This window comes from Humulus lupulus, chromosome 8 (genome assembly GCF_963169125.1).
Source record: "Humulus lupulus chromosome 8, drHumLupu1.1, whole genome shotgun sequence".
In the NCBI taxonomy this organism is placed as follows: domain Eukaryota; kingdom Viridiplantae; phylum Streptophyta; class Magnoliopsida; order Rosales; family Cannabaceae; genus Humulus; species Humulus lupulus.
The window spans coordinates 119,339,664-119,357,197 of NC_084800.1; positions in this window are offsets into that span (position 1 = coordinate 119,339,664).

Below are 17,534 nucleotides of genomic sequence, written 5' to 3' on the forward strand. Positions count from 1 at the left end.
ATCCCCGAGAAATATGAATTTTCAAACAGTAACTGTATTCAAACTAGATTACCGACCTCGAACATATAACTTATATACTTTCAAGATCGACCAACATCACGAGCTCGTCATTTTGGTTAACCTCGTCCTTAGCAAGTAACTTTATCGAGATCACCCTCTTCGAGCTTGCAATGATCACGCTCGAACCTTCCTGGCTAGTGTTCGATCGCCTATAAGAATAAACCAAGAAATTCATACAAGTGTTGAAGCCTTGTATTTGTAGCTTCGAGCTTGACTAGTAACCTTGAAACATCTTTGAGACTGCACGCAGTTCCGAGCTCACCAATTCCATCGTCGTCATCTTAATGCTGAGCGAAACTGCCAAACCCAATACGCATAAATGTTGATGACGTGACACACTTTCTTATTTCGAGCTTACATTTTACAAGCCTATATTTCGAGATCATAATTTCTATTCTCGAAATTCGGGTGTAACATTTTGCCCCCTCAAAAGTGTTGGTTCGAATCCTATGAGAAGGAAACTTTTGAACTTCTACTTTCAAAAATCGTGCCACCTACCATACTCGAGTATGGACATGCATCAGCTAAGGATTGCACACTCAGAGTACTTGAGTACTCCCTACTTATGCCCACGTCTCTTCATACTCAACTTTTTGCCACCAATACCCCATCCGTTGGATCAAATTCCAAATCAAACCAAAGGCCCAAATTTCCCGACCTTTGACATCCCTCTAGGATATATAATATATATACCCCTTTTCTTCTTCGTCTTCACTCTTATTTCATTATCCAGAGAAAAGAAAAACCGAACCAGAGCGGACCAGAGCCCCCCCCCCCCCCATTTTTTTTTCTTTCTTTGCATGTTCTCCAAACCAAAGAAATAAATTAACTCTAGCACTTTCGACTCCGTGAGGTCTTTCCTGCAATCGCTCCTTCAGTTGTCGATCTCATTATATCCATAGACAACTTTGTGTAAGTTTTTGTTCTTGATTCTCTTTCTTTGGTATATATATTTTTTACGTGTTTCCTCTGTACCGTGAGTATATTTACTGGTTTTTCACTAGTTTTATAAAGATTTTTTATCAATGTTAGGCAAACTTCTGATCCGAGTTATTGTAATGTAATCAAAATCACAGTATTAGACCTAAATTATCTAGTATAAACATGCGAAAATGGGGTTTTTCTGGCCAAAAAGAGTTTCATGTAGCTTAAGAAATAGGGTTTTTTTTTTATTTAAGGTTTTAAATGTACAAATCCCAAAAATATCACCTTTCTGGGTAACCTCCAGCTTTCTTCTTGAAAATTTGGGATTCCTGACATCAGCCTCCCCACTCTTGCGTGAGTACACGCTCGAAGCCTGAAATTTACAATAGTTCGGGGATCACATTCGAGTTTAATCTCGCCCTTTTGAGGCTTCAGTATCGATTGTGGCAATCTCGTTATCTCGAGCTCGAGTTATCAAAATTATACTTTTCTTATGATCTCCAATATGCTGGGCCCTCACCCTTTTCTTTCTTGTTAGATGTCGCAGTACTTCGAGAATCGGTGGGGGCCCAAGTTCTCTATCCCTTACCTCCCATCAACTCCCAGTCCTGAATCGCCTTTCACCTGAAACCAGCGGCTGATACACGAGCACAAAGAAAGGTGTGAGCAGGAGGATATTTGAGACTACTTTCGACGCCAAATAGACGAGGATGAGGAGAAAAAGAGAAAGATACTATGAGTGGCAGTTTATCCTGATCCAGACCCCGAGATCAGGCCTGTTCTGTTAGACCCCAAGCTCAAAGTCACCGTCGCCTTCGAGCCTGGTGTACTCTCATTCTCTTTAATGGAAGACTCTTCAACACGCCCTTCCACCTCCCATGCTTTCTCAGTCCCCACCTCAAAGGAGGAGTTCTTCGAGGCTGAGCACTATTGGAGCTCAGTCACATCTACCAGCCAGATATCCGAGTTGCAGGCATTCATGACCTTAGGCTCTCTGGCACCCTGATGTGCCAGCCAGCAACCTCGAATGAAAGGAGTTGCTTCGCCCTGGGAGATGGCAATCCCGACTGTAAAATCAAGCTCCCCGCCTGGAGTCGCGAGCACATGAGGGCGGGGGCCCTGCTACCCCTGAAGTCATATTTCAAGAACTTCTTGGATTTAGTCGGGCTCGCCCCATTCCATCTCCAAACACAACTCCTTCAGGGTTTTGTCAGCCCTCAGGTCGTTATACCACGAGTTGAAGTGAGAAGGACCCTCACCACAAGATATATTGTATCTCTTTTGTCTCAAGAGCAACCATTCTCGAGCTCGTGGAGGAGATGGATTTTACTACCTATCGAGCCATCTGAAGGAAAATCGGCTTTTCGAGGATTTGCCAAATCACCCTCCGAATTTCAAGATTGCGTTTTTCTGGACAGACGGCCTCGCTCTTTCCAGATTTTACTCCTTCCAACGCATCTATAAGTATTCAACATACTTGTCCCTTTTTCCCTAGGCTTGAGATACTCACATCTATTTGTTCCTGCAGCCAATTACCACCGCCCCACCCCATCAGAAATGATGGTAGAACATAGGGAAGCCATGCTTCAACTACCTTATGGTCGAAGGTCCTTGTCCTACCTCCTTCATGAAGACCGGCTCCGGGCCTGCGACCTTTTAGAAGAAGGTTAGTCCACGAATGACTCGACATATCGCAAATATTCAAGGTGGGAATGTTGGGGTTTTATGCCCTAATTTAAACCCAAATTCTTTGTAATCTCATTTTATTATCAATAAAAGAATAGAAATCATATTTTTTTACTTGGTCAATCACTTTGCTCACATGTTTTATTTTCATGATTATTTGTTTAAAATAACTTCTATTAAATCCTGAGCATATAGATAATGTAACGCCCTGGTTACCTCAGGACAGTTACTGTGAATGTTGAACCGTGAATTTAACTCGCTACCCGAGTCATTTGGTTAAAAACATGCTTCTAGGTGTTATTAATAGGGTAAGGTGGAAAACCGATCAAAAGGAAATGATATATTTTATTTAAAACATAAAGCTGTTCATGGGCCCATAAAAACATTTATAAGTTATTTACAACTCAAAACGGTCATTACAGTTTAAATTTACAACCCGCCGACCTAAGCGGCAAAAATAGGGTAAACTCCCTAGTTCCTCTGACAACTCCTTGGCCGTGGTGGTCAAGCGGCCGCATATGTACACAACACCACCTAAGCTCTCCACTCAAGGCTGGGTGAGCTTTTCTTTCCCTTTACCTGCACCACATAGCACCCATGAGCCAAAGCCCAGCAAGAAAACACAAAACAACATGAATATAATATCAACAATGATCATAATAATCATTTAGGACTTTCAGTCCAAAATAAAGGAGTGACAGTTGTAAAAGTCACTAAGGTGGGTTTCGTTCCCATTAGCCATGTGATGATAGGGTCACCTGGGCTTTACAAATAAGTGATCATGTCACTAGCTTATCAAGATAGGTGCTCGATGAACTAGTCACCAATATAACCTACCGCATGACTATAGAGTCACAACCGTGGGATTCCGCTCCTTAGCCACGTGACAAGCAGTCACCTAGGCCTTTGGCCCTGGCTCTGAGTAACTAGTCCTAGACTAGTCAAACGCTTGTAATTTTCATCGACCTTAGGGTCGGTTCAACATTAATGCTCCTAGAGTCACTCAACGTTGATATCAATTAGATCTAATCTTTTATCGGCTCTGCGTTCTTGACGCTTATGCCATTCCTGACTCTTAGGTCAGTAATACACGATTAGTGCCGATTTTGAATAGTCAGTGCCATACACAAATAAAGAGAACTTACCAAGCATTTAATATGCAATCAACGTCCACATTGAATAACCAACATGCATCAATACAACCACGCATGTCATATACACAGGGTTCAGTTTTCTTACCTCTGGTTCGAGCGTGGAATTAGTACAAGAACGATCGACCCTTTTGATTCCTTAGTGGTTACCTAATCATAACCTCCATTAATGAAAATCAACAATAATAGGATCTTAACCCAAACCCCACTCTTGGGACCTCAAAACGTACCCACACGGTGAGTAGATTCGTTCCCGGGCCTTAAGGACTGAAACCCCAAGCCAAAAACCCTTAAAAATGCCTAAAACGGGAATCTGATGGAATAGGGTAGCGCCCCAGCGCTCACCCACTAGCGCCCCAGTGCCATTTCCAGAACCAAAACGCCCAAAGCAAACCCTAGGTAGCGTTGTAGCGCCCCTTTGTGGGCGCTATAGCGCTACACCCAGCCTGATCAGCCCCTAAATCTTCTTCCTTCGAATCCTCCATTTCCAACTTGATTCCAATGCTTCCAAACCTCATTTTAGGTGCCAAATGAACCCAAAAACCATCCCCACATGTCTTAGGCATCATAACCCCAAGAACCTTAGCCAAAATCTCCAAGCAAAACCAATCAACCAATTTAGAAATCTCAACTGAAATCTATAACAAAAATAGAGCAAACCAGAGATTTAATGGCTAGAATCTTACTTCAAGTTCCGATTATGATGCCCTTCAATGGTGGAACACACTCCCAAGCTCTCAAGACTTATTTCCCAAGCTTGATTCCTCAACTTAAGCTTAAAAATCCAAGAAGAAAAGGAGAGAAAATAGGTACGGGAGAAGGTGCTTTCTATGCTCTGTTTTTCTTCAATCTTCCACAGCCTTCATGGCTAAAATCAATCCTAGGGGTGAAAAGACTAAAATACCCCTAGGTCAAATAAAGGTTCTAAAGACTCCCAAGGGTAAAATCGACCTTTTCCACCTATTTCGTTAATTATAATTAACGTTCTCCAATTCCCGTTATTCTCGATACTCTCAAATACCAATAATTCATATTACGTTACCCTTTAATTCCCGCCAACACTCTAATCATTAAAATCACCACGAGACTCACCCCGAGCCCTGAACTTAAACCTGTTATGACTAAACTGCTAATTTTCACTCAAAGATCGTCTCATGTCGAATGGCTCGAACAAATCCACATTATAATTTGGCCTCAACAATTAATCACAACATGCACCAAAATATACAAATATGCCCTCAACGGGCCAAATTATAAAAACATTCTGGTAATAAAATGTGGACCCACATGCATGTATTTAACATCATATTATAATATAATTCACATAAACATGCATATAATCATTTAATGGCATAATAAAACAATTATGGCCTCTCGACCTACTAATCCAGCCATTAAACCACATTAGGGATTTCGAGGCATTACAACTATCCCCTCCTTACAGAAATTTCGTCCTTGAAATTTATCTGAACAGCTCGGGATATTGACTTTGCATATCTGACTCCAGCTCCCAGGTCGCTTCCTCGACCTTGATGTTCCTCCACAATACCTTAACCAAAGGTATCGTCTTATTCTTGAGGACCTTGTCCTTTCTGTCAAGTATTTGGACTGACTACTCTTCAAAGGAGAGATCTGCCTCAAGCTTCAGATCTTCATAGCTCAAAATATGATTCACATCAGATACATACCTTCGAAGAGCTGAAACATGAAACACATTATGCACGGCTGACAACGCCGGTGGCAAGGCCAACCTGTAAGCCACCTGACCAATCCTCTCCAGGATCTCAAATGGACCTACAAATCTAGGGCTCAGCTTGCCCTTCTTCCCAAACCTTCTCACCCCTTTCCATGGTGAGACTCTAAGGAAGACATAGTCTCCCACTTGGAACTCCACGTTCCTACATTTGGGATATGCATAGCTCTTCTGTTTACTTTGAGAAGCAAGCATCCAAGCTCTAATCTTTTCAATGGCCTCACTGGTCCTCTGAACTGCCTCAGGACCTAAGTATCTCCTTTCACCTGTCTCATCCCAATGAGTGGGAGATATTCACTTCCTACCATACAACATCTCATAAGGTGAAACTCCAATGGTAGACTAATAACTATTGTTGTAGGAAAACTCTATCAAAGGTAGATACTTACTCCAAGATCCACCAAAGTCTAGCACACATGCTCGCAGCATGTCTTCTAATATCTGGATCTTCCTCTCAAATTGCCCAACTGTCTGAGGATGATAAGCAGTACTAAACTTCAACTGTGTTCCCATGGCCTTCTGCAAACTCCCTCAGAACTTGGAAGTAAAAGTTGAGTCACGATCTGACACGATCGACCTCGGCGCTCTATGAAGGCGCATGATCTCTCTCACATAGAGATCTGCATACTGATCAACTGTATATGTAGTCCTCACTGGCAAGAAGTGAGCTGGCTTGGTATAGCGATCCACTATAACCCACATAGAATCATGCTGACCAACAGTCCTGGGTAACCCCTGTTGGGTTTTATGCTCTTATGAAACCATGTCGGACATGTAGCACGATTTCATATTATCAATAAAAGTAGTAGAAATCATTTAGTTTGACAACCGTGTTGCTTGCTTGTTTTATTACATGATTATTGAAATAATACAAATATTTATAAAATCCCGAACATATGGATAATTACAATTATAGTGACTAGGTCACAGTGGATTATAGTTGTAATTATATGTTCAAAAGAACGAGTCCTAAGATTAGATCAGTGCATTGGATTTTCACTGAATAGGCAATCTACGATATGATCTACTTACACATTCAGGGTGTGATGTCTTGTCCAAGGCATCGACCAAGTAGATAAGATCGGATGTATTTAGTTACATCAGACTAGGACCGATATTGAGTATTGATTGATAAATAAGTATCGTTGTTATCAAATCTAATCAATGTCACAACGTTGACCATATGTTAAGTCGATCTTAATTCTGAGTGATAATATTATGCTAATTATATTATTTAAATCTTTTGACTTGTTCGTTACCAGCTTACCCTACAGTCTAGCCCATACTTACATCTTGGAGATTTATTAGTGTAATTGAGTGGGAGTATTATTCATAGATACGAAATCTATAACTTCTATATGAGAAGTGAAAATATGATTTTCTTAATTGCTTTGTTCAAAAGGTTAAATGATTGAGATCTCATTTCTGTAATTAAGTTCACGGAAATATCATTTATAAGGAACTTAGTGGGAGTTAAGGATGAAATACTGATGAGGGGTAAAACGGTAATTTGCACCAAGCTCATTAGTAAGTTATCGATAGAGGATTGACTGATTGTAATGGTTATAACAATGGATAACGCAATTATGGTTTTGAAAATACGTTCTATGAATTCAAGAGTTCAATTCTGAGTCTATAGTGGAGTCACGAGGAATTAATAAGGTAGTGAAATTATTCGTAAATAAATTCATGGTAACTTGTTGGAGCTTGATTTCATGGATCCATGGTCCCTGCATCACCTTTGAGTAAATCATCTAGAATGCCTCAATTAATTGATTTAATTATCAATTAGGATTTTTAAAGTTGACTAGGTCAATTTTGGAAAATTTACAGAGATATGAGGTTTAGAGAATAAAAAGATAATCTTTGGGTAAATTTATTAATATTGATAAATTAGTATCAATATAAATAAATAATATTAAATCAAGTTTCAAATTATAATTAGTTAATTTGAATAAGGATTTAATTAATTAATTAAAAAAATATTTTGAATTTAGGCCCTGTTGGGATTTAAATTCAAAACAAAGAGATTGGGCCCAAGTCCATTTATGGCAGCCCAAGGCTTTTATTTTTGTTTATTATTTTTAATTAATTTAAATTTAAATAAATCTCATTAAGTTGCCTATATAAGGAATATGATATCTAGGGTTTTCATAAGAAAGTGAGTTTTAGTTGATTGGTAAGTGAAAACCTAGACAGTCTAACCTTTCTTGGCCACTCTCTCTTCTTCTTCTCTTCAAGATCTCTATCTCATGTGTTGAGAACCAGCCCACACTAGTTCTAGGTTGATCAAAGGCTTGGTGAGGAAGACTGTGTTGCTGATCTTGTTCAATCTCTTGATAATACTCTGCTACAGAAATGAATCAAGGGTTAGAGAGATTGAAGGATAGAGTTGTTCCAGTTCCGCTGCGTAATGTAAGTTTTTACTTTACTTTGTATTTGTATCAATTTCATAGGAGCATGTTTTAGGAATTTGCATGTTTGTTTGATAATATGTAAATTGCATGAAAATAAATAAAGATCCTGAAATGAGTTTTTCCTACAATTGGCCTCAGAGCCATAGGTTGCTAGTTTATTTTCATGAATGAACATGTATGTAATTTATTGATATGTTAGGTATTAATTGGATGATACATGTTATTGGTTCATGTGTTATGTTTTCTTATGTAAATTTAGTAATAATTGTGTTGTTTTTGGCTTGTTTTGGATTTAAAAATTGCACAGATTTAAAAAAAAAAATTTGGATTGTTTTTTGCAGTGTGTGTGTGCTGGGCACGCATGGAGCTGTCGCCAGGACCTGGGCGTACAGACGCCGTACGAATCCGTACGACGTCGGTGCCGGAACCCCCGCGCGACATTTTTTCGCAAAAAAAAAAATTTAATTTTTTTAAATTGGATATTTTGTGCAGTTAGGTTTAAAATATTTAAAATTGATTATCTGATAATTTTATTGATATTTTTTCTTTTTAAAATATTGTGAATTTGTTATCTGATAATCACGACATTTTAAGATATATTTTTTTAATTTTGTTATAAATAAAATATTAAAATTAGTTATCTGATTATTCAAGATATTTTTATTGTTTAAAATATTTATAATTAGTTATCAGATAATACTAGATATTTTAAATTTGGTTAAAATATATTTGATATTTTAAAATTTGTTAAAATATTTATAAATAAAATATCTTGTCATTCCTAAAAACTTAACAACCTTGATTAAATTAATTATTTAAAATTAAATTTTGTTTGATAAATTCTATTTTAATTAATTTAATATTTTGTAACTTGTTTAATTAATTATATTGAATTTTGTCCGATGAATTCTATGTTAATTAATCATGATATTTTGCAAAATAGTATATTGTTGTGGTATATTTGCATAATTTAATAATACATGCTTATAGAGTAACATGTTAGGCCCATCCAATTATTAACATATCAAGCATCATTATTAAGTTATATTTTGCATTTGGGCTTTAAATATAAGTATAATGATGGCTCAATTTTTGCGTTTAAAAAATGTAGGAAAACTCAAATAAAACTTTCATAAAATGTTAGGTTTTATTTGAGCCCAATTGAACATGTAAAGTTTAAATTCCTCTCTTGTGGGTGGTTCCACTTGTGAAGGCCCATTTGCTTTGCATTACTAGATTGAACCTAATCAATTGAATAACAATTAATAAAACAAATGTTCAAATTCCTGTCTATTTGGACTTTGTGTGGAAGTTAGAGAGCCTTAGTAGTGGGTTCGACATACTGAACCCAGCTCTCCTCCATGCAAGCTCGAACTGTTAAGGCCCATTTACCTAAGTTGGACTTAATTGTATTAAGTTATTCTTTTTAGTTTGACCTAATAATTGATTAGAAATATATTAATTCTAATTTTTGGATTAATTTTCAATGGTAATTTTAGAATTAATGGAAAGATTATAAACTATGGTTTGTTGATTATTTTTATAATTTGGCGAACCTTAGTTGGTTTATTGATTATTTTGATAATTTGGAAAACCTAAGTTGATATTTTTCAAAAAGAATAAAATACTAAAATATTTAATAATGAGTTTTAAAAAATTTCAATTCGATCTCCACCATTGATTTAACAAGGTTAGAGTTCAGTGGGGCCTCATGGCGCTTTGATTTCGTCTCCCTACGGAAGGTGTTCACTGGACTTCTTAACATGGTTAAATTTCTTAGGATAGATGGTTATAGATGGACCTTCTATAGACTCATCCCTACGGTGACTATAGGAATTAAGTCTATAATAATCGAAACCATGGGTCAAACTCATAAAGTAAGAAATATTTGTGACTCTCGCCTACCCGGACACATGAGTTTCCGTTACTTTGATCAGATGGAATATGTAGTTAATAAAAGTCTATGATGTTTTATTAATTGAGATGTTTCTCTATTTAACTACGTGAATATTTGTGACTCTCGCCTACCGGGAGACATGGGTTCATGGCTAGCTAAAGTACCTAAGAAATAGAAGATAAATGTTTTAGTATTTTGCTTATCTCAAAACATTTTGTATGTTATGCTATTTCTAAAAAATTTAATGAATAAATGTTTGTCAAGAAATGCGTTGATTTCTACTTAGTTGATAATAGAAGCTCTAAGCTTCCTACCTCATACTCTCTCTGATCTCTAAAATGTTACTCTATGGTGAGAACCTCACGAAATGTTTGTCCAACATCAACATGGTGTTGATTTTAGACAACGTCGAGTTCGTGATAATCAAAGATATTCCTATTTTTTCCATGCAACAATCACCAAATCCTTCAAAGAGGATTGTTGATGGTAATTCGAGCAAATGAAAGAATGCTAATACTACTAAACAAGCTCAAGGAGAAGCTGCTTTGAGCTTCTTCTTCGAAGAGCAAAGAGGAAGAAATTCATACAAAAAGAACAAGAAGTCAACTGGCAAGGCACCAAATGCTGCAAAGCATCTTGGAGCAAGGCCTGATTATAAGTACACAAAAAGGGAGTGTTTCCAACTGCAAGGAGGCTGGGAATTGAAACAAGATTGCCCGGAACTCAAGGCATATGGAACCCAACATAATTAAATTTTTCTTGGATGCATGTGATTTTAGAGGATGATACTTCGGTTTTGGATCGCTGAATCACAATCTACTAACACATGCATGTACCTTTTTACACTTTTAGCATTGGGAAAGCCATGGCTTGGTATCCATCACGGGTTGTTCGTATCAAACAAGGCAAAAGGATAAGCTTGAATGAATTTTGGAAATGAATATATTGTTTTAAGACAATGTTTATTTTATTTCGATTTTCAATGGAAATTTTAATTTAAGTTTTTCTTATTACATCAACAACAATTTATAGTTACTTTCACAAGTAATAAAATCCTATTTCTTTAAATGAATTTGAATTGTGGGGTGGATGTATGAAAAACATGCTATACCTATTGCAACTAAACGAACCTTATGTTATAAATAATGAGTTGTTTAAGACAGCTAATTCTAGGACCGTTAAACGACAAAAGGTCAATAATGTTAGAAATGACATACCTTTGACATTTTTGCTTTGGTCATAGTTGTTATGATAGGATTCAAAGACTAACAAAGGCTGGGCCTTTGAGGGAACTCACCTAGGGTGACCTACCTATTTGTGAATCTAGTCTCGAGGGCAGAATGACAAAGCGTCCATTCTCCGTGATAGGAGAAAGGGCCAAAGAATCACTAGGGCTAGTATGTTCAAATGTCTAGGGACATATGAATGTTCAAGCGTGGGGTGGTTATGAGTATTTCGTCACCTTCATCGACGATTGCTCTAGAGACTCATGTAAGTACCTAAAGCATAGGAATTCTGCGAATTTGTTAAGAAGTTCAAATAATTCATTGCTATGGCTTTAAAACCAAATTAGGTAAAACGTTAAAGATCTTGCGATCTGATAGGGGTGGAGGATACTTGGATAATCAGAACCAAGATCATTTAATTGAACTTGAAGATTTGTCTAAAACAACTGCCCCAAGGACTCTGCAACAGAACAGTCTTGCTGAGCGGTGTGAATCGCACGTTTATGAAAATGTGTGTTATATGATAAGCTATTAAACTCTACCAACTTCTTACTTAGATCTTTTCTGGAGACATGCTACCTAGACCGCATGTGATATATTTTTTTTAAATGTTGTGCCATCTCAAAAGTTGTCTCCAAGACACCACTAGAATTATGAAATGGTCGTGAACCTGGTTTACATCATTATGGAATTTGGTGGTGTCATGTTTTTGTCATGAGGAAAAAGGTAGAAAGCTAGAACAATGAGCTGAGGGTTTGCTTGTTTGATGGCTATTCTAAAGGTACTCAGGGTGGTCTGTTTCATAGTCCAGTAGACAAGAAAGTGTTTGGCTCTACAAATGCTACTTTTCTGGATAACGACTACATAATGAATTTCAAGTCTCATAGAAAAATAGTATTAGATGGAGAAACGATAAACTATTGTTCCATCCTTACCGATGCAAGTCGATGAAAACAAGGTACATTTAGAAACCACTAATCCAAGTCAGAAAGTTACGATGCCTCGTCATAGTGGGAGGATTTCTCGGAACCCGGTACCTATGATATGGATAGTGAAACCCACAAGTTGGTTGGGGACACAAGTAACAATGATTCGTTGGCCTTTAAATAGGCAATGGGTAAGTCTGAAAGAGATTTTTGACTCAAAGCCAAGTACCAGGTAATAAAGTCTAAGTACTCTTAATTTGTCTAAGATCTTGTAGATGTGCCATTGGACTTTAGGCCTATGGGGTGCAAGAGGATCTATAAGAAGAAGAGAGGAGCTGATAGAAAGGTCGAGACATTAAAGGTTCGACTCGTGGCAGAGAGAGAAATTTGACTTAGAGAAAACTTTTTCTCCGGTAGCCATGTTAAAATTCATTTAGTATATTCATATCCATAGCCACAACTCTTGATTAAGAGATAAGGCAAATGGACATCAAAGAAGCATTTTTCATGGCTATCTTGATGAGACAATTAACATGCATCAATCAGAAGGATTAAAGTAGTTGGACAAGAAATTCGGCAAGCTGAGTAAGTCAATCTATGGACTTAAACAAGCTTCGCGCTCCTGGAACTTAAGGTTAAATGGAAACATTAAGACTTGAGTTTTTGAACAAAATGTAGTTGACCCTTGTGTTTGACAACTTAGGGAAAAAGACATTGTGGTGTTTTTAATCCTTTATGTAGATGATATCTTATTCATTGGAAACAATGTCAAGAAATTATCAAACATAAAGAACTGGCTAGAAACGAAATTTCAGATTTCGTTGTAGCAAGTCGTGTTCTTGGCATCCAGAACATCAGGGAAATAAATAACTGAACTTTAGCTCTAACTCAAGCGACCTACTTTAGTGAGGTGCTTGGTCATTACTCTGTAACAAATTCTGAGAAAGGATGTTTAGTGTCTTGACATGGAATTTGTTTTTCTAAGCAGCAGTCTCCACAGACTCCTCAAGAGAAAGAAAAGAAGTAACAAATTCCTTATGCATTTGAAATTAGAAGTCTAATGCATGCTATGTTGTGTGTTGTGATCGAAGATCTTCTATGCAGTGGGAGTGGTGAGCAAGTGTCAGTAAAACCTTGGAAATAAACAATAGATGGAAGTCGATATCTTTGATGGACTAGAGACTATATGTTAGTCTTTTCAGGTGGATCTTTGTACCTGTTAGGCTACACATATTCAGATTTTAGACTGATGTTGATGACAAGAAGTCTACTTCTGAAAAAATGTGTTTACTCTTGGGGGTGGAGCTATGATTTGGAGAAGCGTTAAGCTATCTGGCATTTTAGAATCCACTTTGGAGGCTGAGTACATAGCTGCTTCTACGGCGGCTAAGGAAATAGTCTGGCTAAGAAAGTTTTATACGGATCTCAGTGTTATTCCAGAAATGGATAAACCACTCATTTTGTCTAGTGACAGTAATGAGGCAATAGTGAATTCGAAAGAACCTCGAAGCTACAAAAGAGCAAAGCATATAGAGAGAAAGTACGATTTCATGCCCTTATAAAACCATGTCGGACATGTAGCACGATTTCATATTATCAATAAAAGTAGTAGAAATCATTTAGTTTGACAACCGTGTTGCTTGCTTGTTTTATTACATGATTATTGAAATAATACAAACATTTATAAAATCTCGAATATATAGATAGTTCAAATTAATTAAATTTTTACAAAAAATAAGTCAATTTAAATGAAATTTATCAACAATTAACAATAGTTAATTTAAATTTCATTTATCAACAATCAACTTGGTTTTAAGTTAATTTGAAAAAAAAATATTAATTTAATTTAAATAGGATTTATCAACAATTAACCAAAGTTAATTTAAATCTCATTTATTAAAAAAAATATTTTATCAATTGGCTGAAAAAAATGATATTTTTCAAAATTTAACCAATTTTAAATTTTAAAATCAATATCTTAACTATTTTCCAAAATATCTTGTGTTGTTACAACTATTATCTAATATTTTAACCATTTAAAAATAATAAAATACAAATAGTTATAACAACCCTAAAATATCTCAAATAGTTAAACAAATTCAAATATCCCTAAAAATATCTAACTAACAATATTCAAATTTCAAATAATTTAAATATTAAAAACTATAGAATAAAAAGATATTTATATTTTCAAATAAAGATTTAATAAAAATATCAAGAATTTAAATGAAAATATCTTAAATATCTGATATCATAATTCTAATATTTTAATAAATTAAAAGATTTAAAATTAAGTTGTTAGTCTATTTTTAAATTTGAATTTGAATGTTTGTAGAAAATATCTAATTATTTAAATCTCAACTAACAAAAATATCTTATTTTAAAAAAAAAATTAAATGATAAAACAAAAAAGATATATATATATAATTTTTTTTTGGTTTTGATTATAAATAATTTATTTCTAAAAATTTTAATTTTTTAAAAAGAAATTGAAAAAAAAAGATGAATAGTACCCCGTGGTACTGTTCACGGGTACTGTTCACGCTGGTGGTTGGTGTGCGCGCGCATGGGAGCCAGGCCAAATTTTTCCAAAAATTTTCAAACCAAAACCATTTTCTAATAAATTCTTGCCATGTTTTACACAAAATAAAGCATATATAAAAATTAATAGCATAGAAAACACAACAAAATAACCTAAAAATTGCTAAAATTCACATAAAATCAATATGCTTCATAAAAACATGAAATCCATCCAATTATTCAAACATATCAAATAATCCAATTTTAAACATGTTCATGCATGAAAATAAAGATTACCAAAGGCTCTGAGGCCAGTTGTTGGAAAAGCTTATACAGGATCTTTATTTATTTTTATGTATATCTAATATTAAACAAATTAATACGAGATAGCCTAAAACATGTTTCTAAAATTGAATTCAAAGAGAAACAAAGAATAGAATGCTTACAGTATACGCAGCGGAATTAAAGAGTCCTTCCTTCAGTTTCTCTAACTCTTGTATCCTCTCTGTCGCAGAGTATTATCAAGAAACTGAACCGATCTTCTATTTTCTTCACGATCTTCCAATGTATCCTTAGAACCACCTAGACTAGTGTGGGAAATTCTCAACACATGAGATAGATATAGAGAGAAGAAGAGAAAATAACAAAGAGGCTTAGAAAAGGACTTGTGTTTAGAGAGAATCTAAAACTATCAGAAAATCTGACTTGTGACTTATCAAACTTATTTTTTTGACTTCTCTATAAGCACGCCTTTTATAGACTCAATTAGGCCATTTAATTTAATTAAAAAATAAATAAAATAATAGTCATTTTGAAGCCCTAGGTCGAAATTATCATGGGTTATAGGCCCGTGAAATTTCCCATTTGATTATAAGCCCATTAGACTTAAAATCAAGGCCTGTATTATTTTCTATTGATTTAATTAATTAAATCCTTTATCAAATTAATTATTTATAATTTGAACATTGATTTAAATTTATTTATTAATTTAGATACCAATTTATCTTAATTAATAAATCTGCCATAATTTCTCTTTTCTTCTCAAAATTACACAACTCTATGAAACTATCCAAAATTGACCTGGTCAACTTTGATAATTCTAATTGATGATTAAATCAATTAATTGAGACTATCTAGATGATTTTATCCAAGGTACAATGGGGACCATGGGCCTATGAAATCAAGCTCTAATAAGTTATCATAAATCTAACAAATAAATTTACTAACTTATTAATTTCTCGTGACTCCACTATAGACTTGGAATTGCACTCTTGAATTCATAGAACGCTCTATAACAAATATAGATATGCTATTAATTATCCATTGTTACAACCATAATTGTCACTCAATCCTCTATAGACGGTCTACAATGAGATGGGACTAAAATACCGTTTTACCCCTCATTGTATTTTATCCTTAAAACACTTAGTTCCTTGTAAATGATATTTCAATAAACTAATTTAATTACTGAAATGAGATCTCTATCATTTAACACCTTTAACCAAACTAAAAGGAAACCGTCGTTTCACTTCTTCATCAGAAGCTATAGATGTTCATATCTATGATTAACACTCCCACTCAATTATAATACCGAGTTCCCAAGATGTAAGTATGGGCTAGTCCGTAGGGTAAGCTGGTTACGAACAAGTCAAAGAACTCAAATAATACAATTAGTTAGAATACTAACCACTCAGAATTGAGATTGAATTGACCTATGGTCAACTATATGATATGACTAGAATAGATAATAACGGTATGTTTACTTATCTTATCAATTGTCAATATCGGTCCTGTCCGATGTAACATATACATCCGATCTTATCTACTTTGCTAATGTTCTGGAAAGAACATAACACTGTAATGTGTAAGTAGATCATATCGTAGATTGGCAAGTCAGTGTAAATCCGGTGCACTGACTAATCTTAGGACTAACTTATTTTGAACATATAATCATATTTATATTCCACTGTGATTACGTCACTATAAATAAGATTAGCTATATGCTCGGGATTTAATAGAAGTTTATATTAAACAAATAATCATGAAAATAAAACATGTGGGCAAAGTGATTGACCAAGTCAAAAAATGATTTCTATTCTTTTATTGATAATAAAATGAGATTACAAAGAATTTGGGTTTTAATTAGGGCATAAAACCCTAACAAACTCCCACTTGCACTAATTGAAACTAGTGCCTTAATTCTACTAATCCCATTTCCTTGATATGCTTATCAAATGTAGCTTCTGGTAGTGTCTTTGTAAACGGATCCGCAAGATTGTCTTCAGTTGCAATCTTCATAACCTTCACATCTCCCCTGGCCACATATTCTCGAATAATGTGATACTTCCTTTCTATATGCTTACTCCTCTTGTGACTTCGAGGTTCTTTCGAGTTGGCTATCGCTCCTGTATCGTCACAAAACAACACAAGCGGTTTATTCATTTCTGGAATAACACCAAGATCCGAATAGAACTTCTTTAGCCAGACTATTTCCTTAGTTGCTTCTGACGCGGCTATGTACTCAGCCTCCATGGTGGAATCTGAGATTGCAGACTGCTTTACGCTTCTCCAAATCACAGCTCCACCCCCAAGAGTAAACACCATTCCAGAAGTAGACTTTCTGTCATCGACATCAGTCTGAAAATCTGAATCGGTGTACCCTACAGGGTTCAGAACACCACCCTTGTAGACTAACATATAATCCCTAGTTCGTCTCAAATACTTCAGGATATGCTTAACTACTATCCAATGTTCCAGTCCTGGGTTTGGCTGATACCTGCTCACTACTCCCACTGCATAGCACTACTCCCACTGCATAGCAGATATCTGGTCTAGTACACAACATGGCATACATCAGACTTCCAACTGCAGATGCGTAAGGAACTTTTCTCATTGCATCTTCCTCTTCAGGAGTCTGGGGAGACTGCTTCTTTGAAAGATGAATTCCATGGCGGGACGGTAGACGCCGTTTCTT